Source organism: Eumetopias jubatus, unplaced genomic scaffold (genome assembly GCF_037043125.1).
Source record: "Eumetopias jubatus isolate StellerSeaLion01/CBP00866 unplaced genomic scaffold, mEumJub1_p1.0 scaffold_23, whole genome shotgun sequence".
NCBI lineage: Eukaryota > Metazoa > Chordata > Mammalia > Carnivora > Otariidae > Eumetopias > Eumetopias jubatus.
In genome coordinates, this window is record NW_028274829.1 from 1,369,526 (window position 1) to 1,394,817 (window position 25,292).

The 25,292-nt window shown below is 38.7% G+C and overlaps 1 protein-coding gene across 4 annotated transcripts in view; it reads left to right on the top strand.

The window, feature by feature from the left end:
* LOC148162072 (protein WWC3-like) overlaps positions 1-25,292 on the top strand; it is a 233,709-nt gene that overhangs the window by 93,645 nt on the left and 114,772 nt on the right. The window lies entirely within an intron of this gene.

Below are 25,292 nucleotides of genomic sequence, written 5' to 3' on the forward strand. Positions count from 1 at the left end.
CTCTGCTATAATTTGCTCCAATATACCTTCTGCCCCTCTCTCTCTCTCTTCTTCTTCTGGGATCCCAATTATTCTAATGTTGTTTCGTCTTATCATATCACTTATCTCTCGAATTCTGCCCTCGTGATCCTGTAGTTGTTTCTCTCTCTTTTTCTCAGCCTCTTTATTTTCCATCATTTGGTCTTCTATATCGCTGATTCTCTCTTCTGCCTCATTTATCCTAGCATTTAGTGCCCCCATTTTTGATTGCACCTCATCAATAGCCTTTTTGATTTCGATTTGGTTAGATTTTAGTTCTTTTATTTCTCCAGAAAGGGTTTCTCTAATAACTTCCACGCTTTTTTCAAGCCCAGCTAGTATCTTTAAAGTCATGATTCTGAACTCTAGGTCTGACATCGTACTAATGTCCGTATTGAGTAGGTCCCTGGCTGACGGTACTACCTCTTGTTCTTTTTGCTGAGGTGATTTCTTTCGTCTTGTCATTTTGTCCAGAGGAGAATAGATGAATGAGAGAACAAAATGCTAACAGGTTTACAACGTCCCCAGCAAATATACTGTATACAAATCAGAAAAGACCTGAAACCAGGGGAAAAGAAAGGGAAAGAAAGAAAAAAGAAAGAGAAAAAAAAAAAGAAAAAAATAAAAGATAAAAACAAAAACAAAACAATACAAAAAAAGCAGAATATGATCAAATATGATCAGGCTAGTGCATAGATCAGTGCCACACACTAGATTTTGGGCGTATTTTGGTCTGTTAGAAAAAAGTGCCTCCTAAAATTTTAAAGGAAGAAAGACATATATGTACAAAATAAGGGTTGATACAATGAAGGGATGGAAGATGACTGTAAAGATGAAAATTATAAAAGATTTTATAAAAGGACTTAAGATAAGTTGTTTGAAAAAGGAAAGAAGATTTAAGAAAAAAAAAAAAGAAAAAGGGAGAGAATGTGATCAGGCAGGAGACTAGAACAAAGCCATACACTAGTGATTTAGGGTATATTTTGATCTGTTAGAAGAAACTGTACCTCAAAATTTTAAAGAGAGAACAACTTATATATATATGCCAAAAATAAGGGTAACTACTATGAAGGGATAAAATATGACTCTAAAAATGAAAAATAAAAAATGTTTTTTTTTTTTTTTTTAAAAGGGGATTGATAAGATGTTGGTTGAAAAGGGGAAAAAGAAAAATAAAAAAAATAGTCAACAAAAATTAACTTTGATGAAATAATGAATCATGGTAAAAAAAAAAAAAAAAGCCAAAAAAAAAAAAAAAAGCCATGAATCTATGTGCGGTATTCCCCTAGCGCTGGAGTTCTCCCGTTCTCCTTGATCGATCAACTTGGTCTTGGCTTGCTGGCTGTTTGTGCTGATCTTCTGGGGGAGGGGCCTGTTGCTGTGGTTTCCAAATGTCTTTGCCGGAGGCAGAATTGCCCCGCCCTTGTCGGTCTGGGCTAAGGAAGCTGCTCCGGTTTGCTCTCAGGAGCTTTTGTTCCCTGCAAGCTCTCGGTACAGCTTTGGAGGACCAGGGCAGAAATGGTGGCCTCCCAATCTCCACCCGGAGGAGCTGAGAACTCGGGGCCCCGCTCCTCAGTGCGCCCCCAGAGAAAAGCAGTCACTTCCGTGTCCCCGGTCTCCGGCCGCACTCTGTGCTCACCTGGCCTGTGATCGAGCGTTGCTATCTCTGGCACCCGACCCCGTGTGGAGTCTCCAAACCCAGCAGATCCCTGCAGTGCGTTCCCACACCGCTCCTCCCCGGGAAGGAAGGGGAGTCTCCCCGGCTCTGCCGCTTGTTGGGTCCCTGCTGGAGGAGCCGTGCCCCCACTGGGCCGCGGATCACAGTTTATGGCAACCCCGAACTGAGAGCCCGCGACTCTGCTCCGTCTCTGCAGCCGGCTTCCCCGCTCTGACACCTGGGAGCTCTGGCGCACTCAGGCACCCCTGGTCTCTCTGTGACCCCAAGGGTCCTGAGACCACACTGTCCCGGGAGGATTCCACCCCCCGCTTAGCCACTGCAGCGACGTCCCTCCACCGAGCCAACTTCTAAAAGGTCCGATTTTGTGCTCCGCAGCTCTATCACTTGCCAGAAGCGGCCGGCGGAGGCCCCTCCCCCGCCGTCTATCCTCCCGAATATCGCCTCGGATTCACTTCTCCACACGCCCTACCTTCCAGTAAGTGGTCGCTTCTCTGTTCAGAGAGTTGTTGCTACTCTCCTGTTCGATCTCCTGTTGAGTTCGTAGGTGTTCAGAATGGTTTTGATCCCTATTCAGCTGAATTCCTGAGACCAGACGAAATCTAGGTCTCCTACTCCTCCGCCATCTTGCTCCGCCAGGCTTGATATTTCTTAAGGGCTCTCAGTCTTAGTGGGTGGGTTTTGCTGTGATCTTTCGTAGAACCAGACGATGATAGAGTGAGGCGAGACCCTAGAGCTGTGCCGTCCAGCCCCGTAGCCACAGTCACGTGGGCGATTTCACACGTCCGTCATCGCGAGCCCAAAATGAAATGGGCTCTGAGTGCAGAACATACACTTTGTAGAAAAAAAAGTGAAATATCTGTTTATAATAATCATTGCATGTTGATATTTTTTGATATATTGGGTTTAATAAAATATATTATTAAAGTTAATTTTAGCTTTTTAATCTTTTTACTATTTTAAGTGTGGCCTCTAGAAATGTTTGAATGAAATACGTGGGTCTTGTATTTCTTTTGGAAGGCATCACCTTAGAGAATTCTTTTTTACCAACTGGACTGACGTTTGTCTGTATTTCATTCTAAGTTGTATCATTAGAGCTCACACGTGGAGGTGGACAGAGCATTTTCAGTTATCTCAGGACTGCACTTGATGGGCTTGATGAGAAATTCACATCAGAGGACCATGCTGGCTGAGCTGTTTGGACAGATGGCTATACTCGGGCGCCCCTCTGGCTGTGGTTTCCTGTGAGTGGTGGGCTCACATCTTGGCCTGGCGTTGGTTTGCCCAGCTCTGCATTCTAGCACCTGAATCCCAGGCTTTTCAACAGTGTTCCACTTGTATGGTATTATGCTGCTAAACCAGAATAATAATGACATTCTTCCAGTTTTTAGAGGAAAAAAACTAACATGGAACGAACAGTAACATTTGTGTAGTGTGTAATAAGTTCTAGAAACCTTGCTAATGGTCACACACTTTCAGCCTCACCAACCCTTTTGTAAAGATGAGAAAATAGAGGCACTGTGAGACAGACATTTGCCCAAGCTCATCCCCCCTAGCAAGTGCTTAATGTCCAGTTTCCTCAGTTGGAGGTTTTTTCCACAAAGTTTTAAAAAGTTACTGCTGTCTGTGTCCACATTAATTGTGTTTCAATGAAATAAATACTGAGGGACCTTATGCTTACTCACTTACCAGTGACTTTTGTTGACCAGTATCTGAACCATCTGAGAACCAGTACGCTTGCTGGGGAGGGACAGCCTCTGGGAAGTTTGCTCGTCTTCTGAAATAGCTCCTAGAATAGCTTGCCCTTAGACGGTGTAATTCCTTGCCAAAGGAAATAATGTCTTGCTGAGATCTTACCTCTGTCTGCTCTGGAATCTCCCTTCTTGGTAGACAGGCCCACAGTCAGGAAATGATAGTGTAGGTGAGCTGTTGGCTTGGTCAGTAGAGAATCAAAATAAAAGGATATGGGAGGTCTTCATTTCATCAAGCTATGTGGCCTGCTGAACTGCCTCTCTTCCTTCTAAGGCTATATCTAAGAAGAGCTGTCTGAGGAAGGAATTGACCCCACAGTGCCTTGGCCTCCTGAGTTCTGCTGTTCTTGTAATGGAGACCTTGTGAGCTCAGTCAAATTCTAAGTGCCCTTTTCTCTCTCCATTCTCTCCTCTTCCAATTGTTTCTTGACTACTTATTGGTTCCATTTTGGTTTTTATATGGTACCACTTTCTGAAATATCCTGATCAGTTTATCAAAGTCTAATGAAGGCTTGTTGTGTGTGAGGGCTCTGGGCTTAAAAAGGTGAATTAGAGAAACAGCATCCTTTCTTTCAAGAGCTCACATACCAATAGGGGAGGCAGCCATATCAAATAATGATTACACTACAAACCGATAGCACTGTTGATAACAGAAATACCCCTTTACCCCTCAAGACTCCATGGTAGGGAAGGACAGACTATCCAATCCTCTCCAGATAATGTTTGTGCTTAGTTAACGTGATTTTTTTTTAAAGATTTTATTTATTTATTTGAGAGAGAATGAGAGATAGCATGAGAGGAAAGAGGGTCAGAGGGAGAAGCAGACTCCCCACTGAGCAGGGAGCCCGACGTGGGACACAATCCCGGAACTCCAGGATCATGACCTGCACCGAAGGCAGCCGCTCAACCAAGTGAGCCACCAGGCGCCCTTAGCTAACATGATTTTAATCACTGACACTCTGTTAACATTCAGACTTGGGGTGCCTGGGTGGCTTATTCGGTTAAGCATCTGCCTTCAGCTCAGGTCATGATACCAGGGTTCTGGGATGAAGCCCCACATTGGGCTCCCTGCTCAGCGGGGAGTCTGCTTCTCCCTCTCCCTCTGCTGCTCCCCCTGCTTGTGCTCTCGCTCTGTCAAATAAATAAAATATTAAAAAAAATGCAGACTTGTCACTGATTCTGATTATTTTTGTCCTTCATCCAGATCTCCAAATGGGTTAGCCAACTAACTGCTCTAAAGCTTAAAAACTCACTTGCTTAACAGAATAGAAGTTTCTTCTCGTGTCAGTTCAGTAGGGTAAAGGCACAAGCATGGTGAAATTTTGGTGAGGTCTCTAAGGACATTTCTTCAGAGAGCTTCCTCTGCTTCATAGTAGCTGTCTTCTCGCTTTGTCCTTGCATAGTAAAAGGGTCAAGAAGCTCTGTCAGGTCTCTTTTATAAGGCACTAATCTTATTCATAAGGGTTCTACTCTCATCACCCAAGCACCTTCCAAAAGCCCCACCTCCAGTTGATTTAGTCACTTGTCAGCCTTTGGCTCAGGGTTCTGGGATCAAGCCCTGTATTGGGCTCTGTGCTTAGTGCAGAATTTGCTTCTCCCTCTCCCTTTGCTTCTCCCCACCATTCGTGCTCTCCATCACTCTCTCTTGCTCTCTCAAATAAATGATATCTTAAAAAAAAAAAAATAAACCCCACCTCCAAATACTGGGCATTAGAATTTCCACATACGAATCTTGCAGGGAACACATTCCATCCATTTTCTACTGGGTTGTCTATTTTTGGACAGTAGGCAAAGGAAGAGAGATGGCATGCAGGGTCCTGCAAAGGGTATACAGGACAAGTTGGAAAGGTGTGCACATTACCTCCACACAGCTGCATGGGAGGGCAATATAGTATTTACTGTACCTAAGAGGAAAACAAAGAAGTGGTTTGGTGGAAAAATTAACATGTTGCAACTCCATTGCTTTGTGTAACAAATGGTGACTTTTAGGAGGTAGCCTTTAAATATTGGCTTAACTGATAGAGCAGGACTGCTTTAGTATGACTATTAAAAGATGAATTTTGAGGTGCCTGGGTAGCACAGTCTGTTAAGTGTCTGACTCTTGATTTAGGTTCAGGTCATGATCTCAGGGTTATGGGATTGAGCCCAGTGTGTGCTCTGCACAGAATCTGCTTTTCCTTGTCCATCTGCTCTTTACCCGCACTTGTGTGTACTCTCTTTGTCTTAAATAAATAAAGATCTTTTATAAAGATGTATTTGGCATGATTCTCAGTGGGGTTTTGTGACCTGTTGGACATCCTCACTGAGATATCAGTCACACTGACCTTCAAACTCAGGTGAGTTGACTGTGTACAGGTTCTGCCATCTTCATTCAGTCTACCTGGTGCATTATCTTTGTGAAGGGCTATGCTCTGTGGAACATGGTGGTATCTGGCACTGCATGTGGAGGTTCAGGAAGATAAATGCATCCCTAAATGATATTTTGTCCCTAGGAATGAGACAGGGAAATCTCAGTGGGATGTGCCTGGTTGAGACACAAAGTATAGGGGTAAACAACTTGTCAGTACCTGAAGCAGTGAGTCTGGTGCTGGGTCTTTGTTTTTTTAATTGAAAATGAGGAGACTGAAGGTCTGCAAATGCAGTTTTACACTGTTAGGGGAAATGGGTTCATCTGTGTCCCACCTGCTAATGTCATTCACTGCCATTCACAGAACCTCTGAACCTCCTTTTTCCTTAAAGTAAGTTTGAGAAGATGTTTGCTCTTCAGATTAGTTTGAGAATTTGTCCATGAACCATGATAGTATTTTGTTGGAGACAATGAAAATGCTCTGTAAAACATATATATTTATATGTTTATAAAGGTATGCTTGTCTGTGTATGTGTTTCATTCTGAAGGAAGCATTTTCATACAGTTATTTAAGAATGATTGATGCTATATCTCTATCACTGACAACCAGGCCACTCATACTACATTAGTATAATGAAGTGTCAGTTACAATGTTAAGACTGAGATACAGATTTTATTACGCTTTACTCTAAATTCTAAAATTGGGACAAACCCAACTCTTGGGTGTGAATGTTATTGCCATTGATGTTGGAGAAGCAAATAACACAGCAAATAGGGTCTAATTCACCGCCTAATTCACCACAAACAGACTGGAGACCCTGTTCCAGCAGGCTTTGAAACTCTGAGCCAGGTATGTCAGAAGGGGTAAAGGAAGTCATTCTGGTTTGTTGAGGATTGGCTTAGAACTGAATTGACATGAATAGTGTGTTCTCTAAAGCATATGAAAGGCAATATGCATTGCAAATATAAAGATTATCTTGTTTTAGTACACTGAAAAGCATAGTGCAAGTGCCACAGATTACCTTGGCATTTGAAATGTTAACAATCAATGTTTGTACTTTTCTCTCTGCTCCTACATTCTGTTATCCCCCTCTGCTTTTCTGCAGTGGTTTGTGTCAGATATCCCAGTTCCCTGCACCTGGCAGAGAAAGAGTACGTGCTCTTTCTGACACTAAATGACACTGACTACTGAGCCTATCCTGACTGAGTTAGTAATCTCTGCAATGGGCTGTCTGTGTTTGGCAGAGTAATGCCATGCTCTTGGCCCCCCAGATACCCATCCAGGTCCTAATCCCTGGAATCTGTGAATTTGCTACCTTACATAGCAAAAGAGACTTGGCACATGTGATTAAGTTAAGGATCTTCAGATGGGGAACACTATCTTTGATTATCCAGAAGGCTTAATGTTATTACAGTGTCCTTCTAAGAGCAATAGGGTCAGAGTCAACAAGAAATGTGCTGAAAGAGGCTGAGGTCTGAATGATGCTATTAGTGGCTTTGAAGATGGAGGAAAGAACCAGGAGTGAAGCAAGGAATGTGGGCAGAAAGAGCAAAGAAACCAGTTCTTCCTTACAGCCTCCAAAAGGACACAGTTCTGTCCGCATGTTGATGTTAGCTCAGAGAAACCTATCTCAGACCCCTGACATCCAGGATTGTAGGATGATAAATTTGTGTTTTGTCGGTTATGAAAAAAAGCTACTCTATAAACATCGGTGTACAGGTTTTTGTGTGGACACGCTTCCAGCTCCCTTGGGTAAACACTGAGGGCACAAATGCTAGATCACAAGGTAAGAGTATATTAAGCTTTGTAGGAAACCACCAAACTGTCTTTCAAGGTGGCCATATCCCCTTCTGCATTCCCACTAGAAATCAGTGAGAGTTCCTGTTTTTCCACATCCTGACCAGCTTTTGGTGTGAGTGCTCCAGATTTTGGCCATTTTATTTGTACTTCCCTGATGACAAATGATGTGGAGCATCTTTTCATGTAATTATTTGCCATCTTTATGTCCTTTGCTGAGATTTCTATTAAAGTCTTAGACTCATTTTTAAATCACATTTTTGTTCTCTAATTGTTGAGTTTTAAGAGTTTTAAGTATACTTTTGGTACATTTTGGGATAACAGTCCTTTATCAGATGTGTTGTTTGCAAATATTTTCCAAAGTATATGGCTTATCTTCTCCTGTTGACACTGCCTTTTACAACATAAAAATTTTTATTAATGAGTATTAATGAAGTTGAGCTCATCCCTTCTCTTTCATAGATTTGCCTTTGTTGTTGTACCTAAAATGACAGTGTCACCATAAAGGACATCTAGTATTTTTCATATGTTTTCTTCTAATAGTTTTGTACTTCTCTCTTTTACATTTAGATCTGTGATCCATTTTGAGTTACTTTTGTGAAGGGTATAAGTATGTGTCTAAAGATTCTTTTTTTTTTTTCAATATGGATATTGAGTTGTTCCAGGGTCTTGTCAAAGGTTAGTTGATTGTGTTTACGGAAGTCTGTTTGTGGGCTTTCTAGTCTAATCCATTGATAGGCTTCTCTGTTCTTGCAACAATACCACACTGTCTTGATTACAGTAGTTTTATAGTAAGTCCTGAAGATGGGTAGTGTCAGTCCTCCCAATTTTGTTATTTAATATTATGTTGACTGTCCTGTTGTTTTGTTTGTTTTTGTTTTGCCTCTTCACATAAATTTTCACAGAAGTTAGTCAACATTCACAAATAACTTGCTGGAATTTTGTTTAACCTATAGCCCAAATTTAGAAGAACTGATGTCTTGATTATATTGAATCCTCTTAGCCATGAATATGGAATGTCTATCCATTTATTTCATTTTTCTTTAATCTCTTTCATCACAGTTTTGTATTTTCCTCCTATAGGTTCATACATATTTTGCTAGATTTATACCTAAGTATTTCTTTTAGGGTAGGATTACTACTGCAAATCGTATTTTTTTTTTTAAGATTTTATTTATTTATTTGACAGAGAGAGACACAGCGAGAGGAAACACCAGCAGGGGGAGTGGGAAAGGGAGAGGGAGAAGCAGGCTTCCCGCTGAGCAGGGAGCCTGATGCGGGGCTCAGTCCCAGGACCCTGGGATCACGACCTGAGCCGAAGGCAGACGCTTAATAACTGAGCCACCCAGGTGCACCTGGTATTTTGTTTTTAACTTCAAATTACTTACTAATTGCTGCTTCATAGGAAAGCAACTGGCCTTTCTATATTAATTAACCTTGTATCCTATAATTTTGTTACAGTCACTTACTAGTTTTAGGATGTTTTTTTAAATCAGATCTTCAGTGTTTTCTACAAAGATGAACATGTCATCTGCAACCAAACACTGTTTATTTTTTCCTGCCTTACATGTATACCTTTTATTTTCTTTTCTTATTACTGCATTAACAAAGACTTCCAGTAAAATGTTGAAAAAAGTGGTCAGACAGGACATCCTTAGCTTGTTCCTGATCTCAGTGGGAAAGTTTCAAGATTCTCTTCAAGTATGATTTTAGCTGTAGGGTGTCTTATAGATAATCTTTATGAAGTTGTACACATTGCATGTATTTCTACTTCAGCGAGAGTTTTTTTTTATTAAAATCTGTATTCATTAAAAATAACAGTAATAAACTCATTTCATGTTCATATAAATGCATATTATTTAATGAAAAATAACTATATTTTCCAACACCAAACAAAATTTAGTGAGAAGAGTAACACTGTTTTACATTTTTACAAATTTCTTCAATGTCTAGCTTCATGGAAGACCATTGAATTCATATATCTGCTTCTGCCTTTAGTACATTACAATATTTGAGATATATGAAGAAATTTAACCTCATATAGATATATAATTTAAAAAAGGAGGAAGTATTTTTTATTTTTTTAATTTTTATTGTTATGTTAATCACCATATATTACATAATTTGTTTTGGTGTACTGTTCCATGATTCATTGTTTGTTCATAACACCCAGTGCTCCACGCAGAACGTGCCCTCTTTAATACCCATCACCAGGCTAACCCATCCCCCTACCCTCCTCCCCTCTAGAACCCTCAGTTTGTTTTTCAGACTCCATCGTCTCTCATGGTTCGTCTCTCCCTCTGACTTACTCCTCTTCATTCTTCCTCTCCTGCTATCTTCTTCTTTTTCTTTTTTCTTAAAATATGTTGCATTATTTGTTTCAGAAGTACAGATCTGTGATTCAACAGTCTTGCACAATTCACAGCGCTCACCGTAGCACATATCTTCCCCAATGTCTATCACCCAGCCACCCCCTCCCTCCCACCCCCGACCACTCCAGCAACCCTCAGTTTGTTCCTGAGATTAAGAATTCCTCATATCAGTGAGGTCATATGATACATGTCTTTCTCTGATTGACTTCAGTGAGAGTTTTATAAGGAATGAGTGTTGGATTATGTCAAGTGCTTTCTCTGCATTTATTGATATGATTATGGGATATTTCTTTTTTATTCTGTTGAAGTTATGGATTATATTAATTGGTTTTCGAATGAGGAACCAGAATGCATACCTAGGATAAAAACAACTTGGTTTGATATGTAATATTTTTATATGTATTTTGAGTTGATTGCTAATTTGCGGTTGATGATTTTGCATCTGTGATCCTGAGACTGATTGGCCTTTAGTTTCCTATTTTAGTAATGTCTTTTTTGGGTTCGGTAGTGAGGATAATGTTGGCTTCACAGAATGAGCTAGCAAATTTTCTCCCTGCTTCCATCCCTCTACAGGGACTGTAGAGAATTGTATATTTGCATAATTGTAACAATTATACAACAATTGTGTAATTGTTTCTTTAAATGTTGGGTAGGGGGGCGCCTGGGTGTCTCAGTTGTTAAGCGTCTGCCTTCGGCTCAGGTCATGGTCCCAGGGTCCTGGGATCGAGCACCGCATCGGGCTCCCTGCTCTGCGGGAAGCCTGCTTCTCCCTCTCCCACTCCCCCTGCTTGTGTTCCCTCTCTCACTGTGTCTCTCTCTGTAAAATAAATAAAATCTTAAAAAAAAAAAAAGTTGGGTAGAATTACATTACTCATGATCCAGTCTGGTCCTGATGCCTCTGTTTCAGAAGGTTATTAATTATTGATTCAGTTTTTTAAATAGATATGCATGTATTCACTTTGTCCATTTTTTTGCCATGAGTCTTAGCAGATTTTTTTCAAGGAATTGTTCTCTTTCATCTAGGTGATTATGTTTGTGAGCATAGAGTTGTGCATAGTAATCCTTTATTCTTCTTTACCTATCCATGGAACCTGTAGTGTTGTGTTATATAATTTCTGATTTGTAATTTGTGTCCTTCTCTTTTTCTTATGTAGCCTGGCTATACCCTTATTAATTTTACTGATCTTTTCAAAGAAACAGCATTTTGCTTTGTTGGTTTTCTCTATTAATTTCCTATTGTAATTTTCATTAATTACTGCTCTAATTTTATCTTTTACTTTCTTCTGCCTTCTTTGTCATCATTTGCTCTTTTCTTAAGTTTTTTTAATGGGGAAGCTTATCTAATTGATTTTAGATCTTTTCTATTTTTTTTGAGAATTGAAATTATTTGCTTCAATATTTGCTGAGTTGTAAAAATCCAGCGCTCAGTTAAGAATCATAATACATAAGAATGTAATGAACTGTGACCCACAGTCATGAAAGGAAACAACCAACAGAATAGACAAAGAGATGACCCAGATGTTACAGTGATTACAAGATAAAACCAAACTATGTAAACAGTACTGCAAGGCTCCTAAGGGATCTAGTGGAAAAGAAGGTAGATAACATGTACAAAGAAAGATACATGAGAATTTTAGCAGAGATGTGGGTCCTTTCTACTCAAGCACTGTAGTTTCCATCTCTAGTTTTTATATAGTTCATGTCTCTCTATTCTTTTTACCTTTTAAAACATGTTTAAAACAGTTTTATATATATATGATATGTATATATCATATATATATGTTATGATACCTATCTTTCTCTGATTTATTTATTTTGAGTAGCATAATACCATCTAGTTCCATCCATGTCATTGCAAATGGCAAGATTTCATTTATCTGTTTGATGGCTGCATAATATTCCATTGTGTGTGTGTGTGTGTGTGTGTGTGTGTGTGTGTGTGTGTATACACATACATATCTTCCACACATCTTTATCCATTCATCTGTCAATGGACAGGCTATTGTGGACATTGCTGCTATAAACATAGGGGTGCATATGCCCCTTCGGATCCCTGCATTTGTATCTTTGGGATAAATACTTAGTAGTGCAATTGTTGGCTCTAGTTTTAACTTTTTGAGGAACTTCCCTACTGTTTTCCAGAGTGGCTGCACCAGCTTGCATTCGCACCAACAGTGTAGGAGGGTTCCCCTTTCTCAGCATCCTTGCCGACATCTGTTGTTTCCTTTTAGCCATTATAACCAGTGTGAGGTGGTTTTGATTTGTATTTCCCTGATGATGAGTGATGTTGAGGATTTTTTCATGTGTCTGTTAGCCATTTGTATGCCTTCTTTGGAGAAATGTCTGTTCATGTCTTCTGCCCATTTTTGATTAGATTATTTGTTCTTTGGGTGATGAGTGTGATAAGTTCTCTATAGATTTTGGATACTAGCCCTTTATCTGATATGTCATTTGCAAATATCTTCTCCCATTCTGTCAGTTGTCTTTTGGTTTTGTGGACTGTTTCCTTTGCTGTGCAAAAGCTTTTTATCTTGATGAAGTCCCAATACTTCATTTTTGCCCTTGCTTCCCTTGCCTTTGGAGATGTGTCTAGGAAGAAGTTGCTGCGGCTGAGGTCACAGAAGTTCCTGCCTCTGTTCTCTAGGAATTTGATTGATTGCTGTCTCACATTTAGGTCTTTCATCCATTTTAAGTCTATTTTTGTGTATGCTGTAAGGAAATGGTCCATTTTCTTTCTTCTGTATGTGGCTGTCCAATTTTCCCAACACTATTTGTTGAAGAGACTGTCTTTTTTCCATTGGACATTCTTTCCTGCTTTGTCAAAGATTCGTTGACCATAGAGTTGAGGGTCCATTTTTGGGCTCTCTATTCTGTTCCAATGATCTATGCGTTTGTTTTCATGCCAGTACCATACTGTCTTGATGATGACAGCTTTGCAATAGAGCTTGAAGTCCGGAATTGTGATGCCACCAGTTGTTTTTTTTTTTTTTTCAAAATTGTGTTGGCTCTTCGGGGTCTTTTCTGGTACCATACAAATTTTAGGATTGTTTGTTTTGACTCTGTGAAAAATGCTGTTGGTATATATATATTTTTTAAAGATTTTATTTATTTATTTGAGAGAGAGAGAGAGAGAGAGAGAGAGCATGAGAGGGGGGAGGGTCAGAGGGAGAAGCAGACTCCCCGCTGAGGAGGGAGTCCGCTGTGGGACTCGATCCCAGGACTTCAGGATCATGACCTGAGCTGAAGGCAGTCACTTAACCAACTGAGCCACCCAGGCACCCAATGCTGTTGGTGTATTGATAGGGATTCCACTTAATGTGTAGATTGCTTTCAGTAGTATGGACATTTCAACAATATTTGTTCTTCCAATCCATGAGCTTGGGATGTTTTTCCATTTCTTTGCATCTTCCTCACGTTCTTTCATGAATGTTCTATTGTTTTCTGAGTACAGATTCTTTGCCTCTTTGGTTAGATTTATTCCTAGGTATTGAATGGTTTTGAGTGCAATAGTAAATGGGATCAATTCCTTAATTTCTCTTTCTTCTGTCTCATTGTTAGTGTATAGAAATACAACTGACTTCTGTGCATTGATTTTATTTATTATTTATTTTTAAAAAATTTTATCTATTTGACAGAGAGAGAGATAGCTCACAAGCGGGGGTGGGGTGGGGGCAGAGGGAGAGGTAGAAGCAGGTTCCCAGCCGAGCAGGGAGTCCGATGTGCGGCTCCATCCCAGGACCCTGGGATCATGACCTGAGCTGAAGGCTGATGCTTTACCAACTGAGCCACCCAGGCCCCCTTGCTTTGATTTTATGTCTTCCCATGTTGCTGAATTCTGTATGAGTTCTAGCAATTATGGGGTGGAGTCTTTTGGGTTTTCCACATAGGCTATCATGTCATCTGCAAGGAGTGAGAGTTTGACTTCTTATTTGCTTATTTGGATGCCTTTTATTTATTTTTGTGGTCTGATTGCTGAGGCTAGGACTTCTAGTACTATGTTGAACAACAGTGGTGAGAGTGGGCATCCCACTCATGTTCCTGACCTTAGGGGAAAACCTTCCAGTTTTTCCCCATTGAGAAGGATACACTCTGTGGGCTTTTCGTATATGGCTTTTAGATTTTGAGGTATGTTCCTTCTATCCCTACACTGTGAGGATTTTTAATCAGAAAAGATACTGTACTTTGTCAAATGCTCTTTCTGCATCTTTTGAGGGGATCCTATGTTTCTTGCCCCTTTTATTAATATAGTATATAACTGATTGATTTGTCAATGTTGAACCACCTTGCAGCCCAGGATAAATCCCACTTGGTGAATAACCCTTTTAATGTACTGTTGGATCCTATTGGCTAGTGTCTTGGTGAGAAATTTGGCATCCATGTTCATCAGGAATATTTGTAATTCTTTTTGGTCGGGTTTTTGTCTGGTTCTGGGATCAAGTTAATGCTGGCCTTATAGAAGGAGTTTGGAAGTTTTCCTTCCTTTTCTATTTCCTTCCTCTTCTGAAACAGCTTCAGAAGAATCTGTATTAGTTCTATAAATGTTTGGTAGAATTCCTCCAGGAAGCTATCCAGCCCTGGGCTCTGGTTTATTGGGGGATTTTTTTTTTTTTTAAGATTTTATTTATTTATTTGAGAGAGAGAGAGAGAGAGAAACAGCATGAGAGGGGAAAGGGTCAGAGGGAGAAGCAGGCTCCCCGCTGAGCCGGGAGCCCGATGTGGGACTCGATCCCAGGACTCCGGGATCATGACCCGAGCCGAAGGCAGTCGCTTAACCAACTGAGCCACCCAGGCGCCCTATTGGGGGATTTTTTATTACTGCTTCAATTTCTTTGCTGGTTTATGGGTCTGGTCAGGTTTTCTATTTCTTCCTGTTTTGATAGTTTATATGTTTGTAGAAATGCATCCATTTCTCCCAGATTGCCTAAATTGTTTGAATGTGATTGCTCATTATATGTCCTTATAATTGTTTGTATTTCTTTGGTGTTATTTGAGATCTCTCCTCTTTCTTTCTTTCTTTCTTTTTTTTAAATGTTTTATTTATTTATTCATGAGAGTCAGAGAGAGAGAGAGAGAGAGAGAGAGGCAGAGGGAGAAGCAGGCTCCCCACCTAGCAGGGAGCCCGATGCGGGACTTGAGCCCAGGACCCTGGGATCATGACCCGAGCCGAAGGCAGACGCTTAACCATCTGAGCCACCCAGGTGCCCCTCTCCTCTTTCTTTCATGATTTTATTAATTTGGGTCCTTTTTCTTTTCTTTTTGATAAGTCTGGCCAGGGGTTTATCAATCTTATTAATTCGTTCAGTGTACCAACCCCTAGTTTCATTGATCTGTTCTACTGTTCTTTTGGTTTCTATTTCATTAATTTCTGCTTCATTCTTTATTAATTCTCTTCTCCTGCTGAGTTTAGGCTTTATTTGCTGTTCTTTCTTCTGGTTCTTTAGGTGTAATGTTAGCTTGTGTATTTGAGACCTTTCTTTTCTTGAGAGAGGCTTGTATTGCTATAAACTTTACTCTTAGGACTGGCCTTGCTGCATCCCAAAGTTTCTGAACAGTTGTGTTTTTATTTTCATTTGTTTCCATGAATTTGTTAAATTTTTCTTTAATTTCCTGGTTGATCCATTCATTCTTTAGTTGGATGCTCTATAGCCTCCATGTGTTTGAGTTTTTCCAAATTTCCTCCTTTGATTGAGTTACAGTTTGAAAGCATTGTTGTTTGAAAATATGCAGGGAATGATCCCCATCTTTTGGTACTGGTTGAGACCTGATTTGTCACCCAGTATGTGATCTCTTCTGGAGAATGTTCCATGTGCACTCAAAAAGAATGTGTATTCTGCTGCTTTATGAAGAAATACTCTGAATATATGTGTTAAGTCCATCTGGTCTAGTGTGTAATTCAGAGCCCTTGTTTCCTTGTTGATCTTTTGGTTAGATGGTCTGTCCATTGCAGTGAGTGGGGTGTTAAAGTCCCCTACAATTATTATCGGTGTATTTCTTTAATTTTGTTATTAATTGGTTTATATAATTGGCTGCTCCCATGTTAGGGGCATAAATATTTAGTTTTTAGATCTTCATTTTGGATAGACCCTTTAATTATGATATGGTGTCCTTCCTCCTCTCTTTTTATGGTGTTTGGTTTAAAATCTAATTTGTCTGATGTAAAAATTGCCACCCGAGCTTTCTTTTGATGTCCATTAGTATGTTAAATGGTTTTCTACCCCTTCACTTTAAATCTGGAGGTGTCTTTGGGTCTAACATGAGTCTCTTGCAGACAGTGTATTGATGGGATTTGCTTTTATCAGTCTGATACTCTTTTTATCCAGTCTCATACTGTGTGTCTTTTGATTAGGGCATTTGGCCTGTTTACATTTAGGGTAACTATGGAAAGATATGAATTTAGTGACATTGTATTGCCTGTAAGGTAACTGTACCAACTCCTTATATTGTCTCTGTTCCTTTCTGGTCTATGGTACTTCTGGGTTCTCTCTTCGCTGGGAGGATTCTTTTTAATATTTCTTTAATATTTCTTGTAGGGCTGGTTTGGTGATCACAGATTCTTTTAGTTTGCTTTTGTCCTTTTTATACTCCTTCCATTCTGAATGACAGCCTTTCTGGATAAAGTATTCTTGGCTGCATGTTTTTCTCATTTAGCATCCTAAATATATCATGCTAGTCCGTTCTGGCCTGCCAGGCCTTTGTGGATAGGTCTGCTGCCAATCTAATATTTCTACCTTTGTAGGTTACAGACTTCTTGTCCTGAGCTGCTTTCAGGATTTTTTCTTTGTCACTGAGATTCCCAATTTCTGTAAGTCAGGGTGTTGACCTATTTTTATTGATTTTATTCTCTGTGCTTCCTGGATTTTGATGCTTGTTTCCTTTTCTAGATTAGGGAAGTTTTCCTTTATAGTTTGCTCCAATATACCTTCTCCCCCCCTTCTCTTTCCTCCTCTTCTGGGATTCTAATTATCCTAATACCATTTTGCTTTATGGTGTCACTTATATCTTGGATTCTCCCCTCATGATCCAGTCGTTGTTTATCTCTCTTTTTCTCAGCTTCTTTATTCTCCATCGTTTTTTCTATATCACTAATTCTCCCTTCTTCCTCATTTATCTTAGCAGTTAAATCTGCATTTTTGATTGCACCTCATTAATAGCCTTTTTCATTTCAGCTTGGCTAGATTTTAGTTCTTTTATTTCTCCAGAAAGGGATTCTTTAGGGTCTTATATGCTTTTTTCAATACCAGCTAGTGTCTTTATAATCATTATTCTGAACTCTACTTCCGACATCTTACTAATATCCATGTTGATTATGTCCATGGCAGTTGGTACTGCCTCTTGTTCTCTTTTTTGAGATGAGTTTTCCCATCTTGTCATACTGTCCAGAGAATAGATGAATGAGAGAACAAAATACTAAAATGGCAACAACAGCCCCAGAGAAATATACACTAAACAAATCAGGAGAGACCTGAAATTGAAAAAAAAAAAGTTGAAAAAAGAAAAAAGAAAAAAAGAATATAATCAGACAATTGAGCAGAATAGAGCAATACACTGGATTCTGAATGTATTTTGGTCTGTTTGTTAGAAAACTATATCCCTATAAGAAAAACTTCTATATGTTAAAAAAAATACAATGAAATGATAGAATGTAGTGTAAAAATGAAAATTAGAAGACAAGGAAAAACAAAAGAGGAAAAAAACAACCAAAAAATTAAAAAAAAGGAAGTGACATAGACAAGTGAACAGAACAGAGGCATATACTATCTTTTGAGTGTATTTTCATTGGTTTTTTAGAAGAAAGTACATCTCAAAATTGTAAAGAATGAAAAAATTAAAAATATAAAAATAAAATTCAGTACATTGAAAGGATAGAATATCACTGTTAAGAAGAAAATTAAAAGACTTTAACAAAACCAAAAAAAAACAAAAAAGGGAAGAAGGAAAAAACAACAATAAAGAGAATATGATAACACAGGTGAATAGAACAGAGCCATACACTAGATTCTGGGTGTATTTTGTTCTGTTAGAAGAAACTGCATCCCAAAATTGTAAAGGAAGAAAAACATATATATACAATAATAAAAACAATGAAAGGTAGAATGTAAATGTAAAAATGAAAATTAAAAAGGATTTAAAAAAAACAGTTGGTAAAATAAGAAATGGTTTGAAAAAGGAAAGAGAAAAAAATTAAAGTTGAAAGACTGAAGAATCATGGGAAAAAAGCCTTGAATTCTATGTGTTTTATTCCCCTAGCGCTGGGGTTTTGCAGTTCTCATTGATGGGTAAACTTGGTGTTGGCTGGATGTTCTTCCTGATCTTCTGGGGGAGATCATTGATTCTCAAATGTCTTTGCCTGAGGCATAATTGAACCTCCCTTGCTCCGGGGGCCAGGCTAAGTTATCCCCTGGGATTTGCTCTCAGTAGCTTTTGTTCCCTGAAAGCTTTCCCCACAGCATTGGAGGATGAGAATGAAAATGGGGCCTCCCAATCTCCGGCCCCAGAGAAGCTGAGAGCTTGGGGCCCCACTCCTCAGTGAGCCCTCAGAGAAAAGGAATCAATCACTCCTGTCTCCCTGGTCTCTGTGCTCACCTAGCCTTTAACTGAGCGTTTCTGTCTCAGGCACATGACCCCGTTTTTGAGTCCGTTAACCCTGCAGACTCCTGCAGCACACTGCTGTGTCCCCAGATTCCCCACTATGATACCTGGGAATTCTGCCTCACTCAGGCACCCCCAGTTTTCCTGTGACCCCAACGGTCTTGAGACCACACTGTCCCAGCCAGGGTTCCACTCCCTGCTTAGCCACCTGAGCGACATCCCTCACCGGAGCTGACTTCTTAAAAGTTCCGATTTCGTGCTCCGCTGCTCTATCACTTCCCCTTAGTTGGCTGACAGAGGAGGCTGCCTCCTCCAATGATTTATCTTCCCATATATTGCCTCAGATTCATTTCTCCAGGTATCCTACCTTGCAGAAAGTGGTTGTTTTTCTGTTTGTAGAGTTGCAACTATTCTTTCCTTACATCTCCAGTTGAATTCCAAGGTGTTCAGAATGATTTGATAACTATCTAGCTGAATTCCTGGGACCAGATAAAATGAAGGTCTCCTACTCCTCCACCAAGATATCTTGGACTCCTTGTAGATCTTCTCTTCTAATACATGCATTCACTACTATAACTTTCTCTCCCAGCACATTTGCTGCATCCAACAACTTTTAATAAAGATGTGTTTTCATGTTCATTTATTTCAAAATGTTGAAAATTGTTTCTGGAGATTACATCTCTAACTGTACATTTAGAAAGTGTTCCCGAATCTCCACATATTTTGTAATTTTCCAGTTATCATTGCTGCCATTCATTTCACATTTCACTTATATTTAAACATACAGGGACGCCTGGGTGGCTCAGTTGTTAAGTGTCTGCCTTCAGCTCATGTCATGATCCCAGGTTCCTGGGATTGAGCCCATTGGGTTCCCTGCTCACTGGGAAGCCTGCCTCTCCCTCTCCCACTCCCCCTGCTTGTATTCTCTCTGTCACATAAATAAAATCTTAAAATAAAATATACATATGCATAAACCTGAGGTACATACATATGCATACATAATACCTAATGAATATTATTTTTTCTTTTTTTTAAAGATTTTATTTATGTGACAGAGAGAGACACAGCGAGAGGGAACACAAGCAGGGGGAGTGGGAGAGGGAGAAGCAGGCTTCCCACGGAGCAGGGAGCCTGATGTAGGACTCGATCCCAGGACCCTGGGATCATGACCTGAGCTGAAGGCAGATGCTTAACTAACTGAACCACTCAGGCACCCCGTGAATATTGTTTCTATTTTCTTTTTGAAAATTTTTGTTAACTGGTTTATCAGTTAAGGTTAAAAAAATAAAAGTTTTTATTTTACTTTCTATCCTTTAGTGATTTTCCTTTCTTTATGTAGATCCAAGTTTCTGATAAAATTTTCCCTCTCTAAGGAAGGTCTTCTCCAACCCCCTGAAGCTCAAATGAAATATAATAGACATTAAGTTTAAGGTGTAGTGTGATAATTTAATACATTTATATTATCATAATAATAATCAAATAGTATTAGTTAAAACATTACCTCAGACCATTTTTAATTTTTTGTGTGTATGATGAGGGTATTTGAAATCTACCTTATTACCAACTTCTACATATACTATACCATACTGGTTTTTAAAAATTTATTTTATTTTTTAAGATTTTATTTGAGAGAGAGAGCATGAGAGAGAGCACACACACACACTTGCAAGTGCAGAGCAAGAGGGAGAAGCAGGGCTCTGGGATCATGACCTGAGCCGAAGGCAGAGCCTAGTTGCCTGAGCCACCCAGGTGGCCCAAATTGTTAATTATATTCACCATGTTGTAGCTTAAGTCCCTGGTACTTATTCATCTTACAACTGGAAGTTTATTCCTTTTGAACAATGCCTCCCCATTTCACCCATCCCTTAGTCACTGGTAACTACCATTCTATTCTTTATTTCTATGAATTTGCTTTCATAGATTCCAAATATAAGTGAATACTATACAATATTTGTCTTTCTCTGTCTTACTTATTTCACCTAGCATAATGCCCTCAATGTTTTTCATGTTGTTGCAAATGGAGGGTTTTTTTTCTTTTTATGGCTGGGTAATATTCTGTTATATGTATAATGTATAATATATATATTTCATTTATTTACTTATTTATTTGCTTATTTTTTGTTTTTGCTTTTGTTTTTGTTTTTTTGTTTTTTTGGGGGGGGTTGTTATATACATACCAAATTTTCTTTAACCAGAGATCATTAATGGAGTTTTAGTTGTTTCCATGAATACCCAGAAGTGGGATTGCTGGATCATATGGTAGTTCTGTTTTTAACTTTTTGAGGAAACTTTGTGCTGTTTTCTTTTCTTTCTTTCTTTTTTTTTTTTCTTAAGATTTTATTTATTTGACAGAGAGAGACACAGTGAGAGAGGAAACACAAACAAGGAGAGTGGGAGAGGGAGAAGCAGGCTTCCTGCTGAGCAAGGAGCCCGATATGGGACTTGATCCCAAGACCCTGGGACCATGACCTGAGCCGAAGTCAGACACTTAACGACTGAGCCACCCAGGTGCCCCTGTGCTGTTTTCCATAATGGGTGTACCAAATTACATTTCCACCAGCAGTGTACTACGATGCCCTTTTCTCTGTACCCTCCCCAGCACTTCCTTATCTGTCTTCTTGAGGATTATTGCTATTCCCTTTTCATATGAGGTGGTTTCTGATTGTGGTTTTGATTTGCATTTCCCTGATGATTAATGATGTTGAGCATCTTTTCATGTGTCTATTAGTCATTTGGATGTCTTCTTTGGAGAAATGTTTATTCGGTGCTATTTCCCATTTTTAAATTGAATTGTTGGTTTTTTACTATTGAGTTGTATGAGTTTCTTCTTTATTTTGGATATCAACTCCTTTTTTGATATATGGTTCACAAATATTTTCTCCTGTTGCATAGCTATTTGTATCATATCCAAAAAGTTGTTGCCAATACCTGTGTCAGGAAACCTTCCCCCTATATTTTCTTTATGGAATTGTGTGGTATTTGGGTTTACACTTAAGTTAATACATTTCCAGTTAATTTTATGAGTTGTGTAATACAACAGTCCAGTTTCATTCTTTTGCATCTAAATATCCTTCTTCCCAAAAACTTTTTATGAGACTTTTTTTTTTAAAGATTTTATTTATTTATTTGAGAGAGAGAATGAGATAGAGATAGAGAGCACGAGAGGAGGGAGGGTCAGAGGGAGAAGCAGACTCCCCTCTGAGCAGGGAGCCCAAAGTGGGACTCGATCCCGGGACTCCAGGATCATGACCTGAGCTGAAGGCAGTTGCTTAACCAACTGAGCTACCCAGGAGCCCCTATATCTTGGCTCTTGTAATAATACTACAATAAATAGGGGTGTATATATCTTTTAGAATAATGTTTTTTCATTTTCTTAGGGTGAATACCCAGTTGTGAAATTGCTGGATCAGGGATTCCTGGATGACTCAGTTGGTTAAGTGTCTGCCTTCACCTCAGGTCATGATCTCAGGGTCCTGGGATCAAGTCCCATATCAGGCTCCTTGCTCAGCGGGGAGCCTGCTTCTCCTTCTGCCTGCTGCTACCCCTGTTCATGCTTTCTCTCCCTCCCTCTCTTTCTCTGTCTCTGATAAATAAATAAATAAGTCTTAAAAAAAATAATTGTATTTTAATTTATTGAGGAATCTCCCTACTGTTTTCCACAGTGGCTACACAATTTTACATTCTAACCAACTGTGCTGCATGAAGTTTCCTTTTACACGCATTGTTTCTTGTCTTTTTGATACTGGTCATTCTGACAGCTGTTTGATGTCAAATTAAATGTTTGCATCTCTTATATCAAGTAAAAGAAATCTCATTAGAAATTCATGTAAGGCAGGACTAGTGGTAGTGAATTCCCTAAACTTTTATCTGAGATTGTCTTAATTTTATTTTTAAAAGATAGTTTTGTTTATCTTTTAGGTGTCAAATTTTCCATAAATAGTTGTTTTTCTTTGGGAATTTTAAATATATCATCCGACTGTATCCTGGCCAGTAGTGTCCCTGCTCATTAATTAGTTTATAATGATATTGACATTTCCTTGGTTATAAATTCCTTTTTATAGGAATTTATAATTGCTTCTCTCAAGATTCTATCATTGTGGGGTGCCTGGGTGGCTCAGTCATTAAGCATCTGTCTTCGGTTCAGGTCATGGTCCCAGGGTCCTGGGATCGAGCCCCGCATCAGGCTCCCTGCTCCGCGGGAAGCCTGCTTCTCCTTCTCCTTCTCCCCCTGCTTGTGTTCCCTCTCTCTCTATGTCTCTCTGTCAAATAAATAAATAAAAAATCTTAAAAACAAACAAACAGATTCTCTCATTGTGTTTGGCTTTTGATATTTTGATTATAATGTATCTTGGTGGGGGTATCTTTGGGTTATTTGTGCTTTTGGCTTATTGAGTTTCTGATGTTTATCGTTCCATGTCTTTCCTCATATTTGTGAAGTTTTTGGCCATTATTTCTTTAACTAATCTCTTTCCATTTTCTCTTTCTTCTTGTAGAACTTTCATAAGGCCTGCTTAATGGTGCTGTATATGTCCCTTATTCTCTGTTTACTTTTTCCCTTGCCTATCAGACTCAGTATTATCAAATGGCCTCTCTTCAAATTTTCTGATTCTGTCTTCTGCATGTTTGTGTGTGCTTTTGAACTTCTTAGTGAGTTTTTACTTCAGTTATTATTATATATTTGAGCTTCAGGATTTCTGTTTGGTACTATTTTAATGATTTTATCTTTGTTGATGTTGAGACTTTATTTACATATTTTTTTCATTTAGATTTTTGTTTTTGTTAGCTTTTAAGCCAGTTTAAGTTTATTGTTTAAATGTATTCAATAAGTGTGTCAACTGAATTCCTTTAGTAATGGGTTCTGGAGATTCATTTTTGATGTTTTAATGGTTCTTTTTGTTTGTTTCCTTCTTTGTATGCCTATTGATCTTTTGTTGGAAATTGGGCATATGATAAACAGCCATGAGTTCTAGTCTTTGCAGTTTATTCCATAGTGTATTTTCTAAGTAGCAGGGCATATCTTCAAACTTGGTTTCAGTCCAGGGCAAAGGCTTCAGGTCTTATGTGTTTTCTGGAAATTTGGCCTTTGTATGCCTTTTCTACCCTAATCTATCTGATACGTATGTTTGATTTAAATGTCTTAATGTTCCTGATTGTGAACCCAATTGCTCCTGAATCTTCTCTTGTTCAAATGCTTTTAGTCTTTTGCTTTAGGAATCCACAATTTTGTATTCATTCTACAAGTGTACCATGTCACTGTGCCTTCCCATTTCCCCTGAGAGTTAGACTATCATTGTTCAGAAGGGCTCCAAGTCATGTGAGGGTAAAGTGAGTCCCTCATGGAAATCATAGACAGGTTAGCACTTTCTAAATAATATCTTTTCTCTCTCTGGTCTGTACAAAGATACTGGGAATTAGTCTGATTTCTTCCATCTTCATGGTGGCTGTGTATGTGATGCATAATGGCTTATAAAAAGTGGCACAAAATTACTTACTATTTTGAATGTAGTGTTTTCTTCATTTGACATTTGTTTGGTTACTGTAGCTCATTGGATGGCTTCCAGATCAATAAAGTTAGCTTAGTTACTTTCTAGTTTATTTTCAACGTTTCTATGGGCAGACAAGGCCTTGTAACTTAGTGTGCCATGTTTCCGACATCACTCTCTCCATATGATTTCAAATTTTGGCTTTACATTTCTTTCTCTGAGAGGGATTATTTTACATTTTATTATTTTTTGATGCATGGGGGTCAATTTCAAGAATATTGCTATTTTTACAATGTTAAAATTTTTAATCCATGTAGGCAGTTTATCTTTCCATTTCTTTATCTCTTTCTTTTCTTTCACCAATGTCTTACATATTTCAGTATGTAAATCTTAAACCGCCTTCACCAAATTTATTCTTAAGTATTTAACTCTTTGGTGGTAGGCTTTATAAATAGAATTTTCTTTAACTTCATTTTGGGTTGTTTATTCTGGTGTATAATTTTTGCATGTTGATCATACAGACTTCCAACTTTGCAGAATTTCCTAGCTCTGATTTTCTTTTTGTGGGTTTTTAAATGCTGCTGAGTACAGTTTTTTAATATACCATCCTTTGCTTTTTGTAATTGGCTAATGGTTAACACTGAATTTATTAAATAATTGATTCTTATCAAGATCACATTTAGGGGCGCCTGGGTGGCATAGTTGGTTGAGCAGCCAATTCTTGATCTTAGCTCAGGTCATGATCTTTGAGTCTAAGATTGAGCCCCACATTAGGCTACAGAGCCTCAGTGGAGAGTCTGCTGCTCTCCCTCTCTTCACCCCTCCCCTGCACTCATGTGCACACTCTTTCTCTAAAATAAATAAATCTTTAAAAAAAATCATATTTCATATAGATTTATGCCATTGCTGATGTTTAAATTATAGAAACTAAAAGTTTCCAATTTCTGAGGAAATCAAAGGAGAAGATAGGTATTCTGTTGTTGTACATGAACTGCATCCTTTCATCACAACATTTGTTGTGATTCTTTGAAAAAAATGCTTGTTTCATCAGTTTTTTTAGTAACTGTGAGTATATATTTTCACTGCTCTTCAAAGTTGGGTTTTGAGATTTTAATATTTTTATTATGACTACTCATATAGTTACTGATTATTAATGGGAAAGGTTGTGGATTAGTTTTCCAATGAAATAATTGGATTAGAGCAATCAACTGTATTAGATAATATAATTTTATATTAAGATTTAATTTTAGAATTGATTC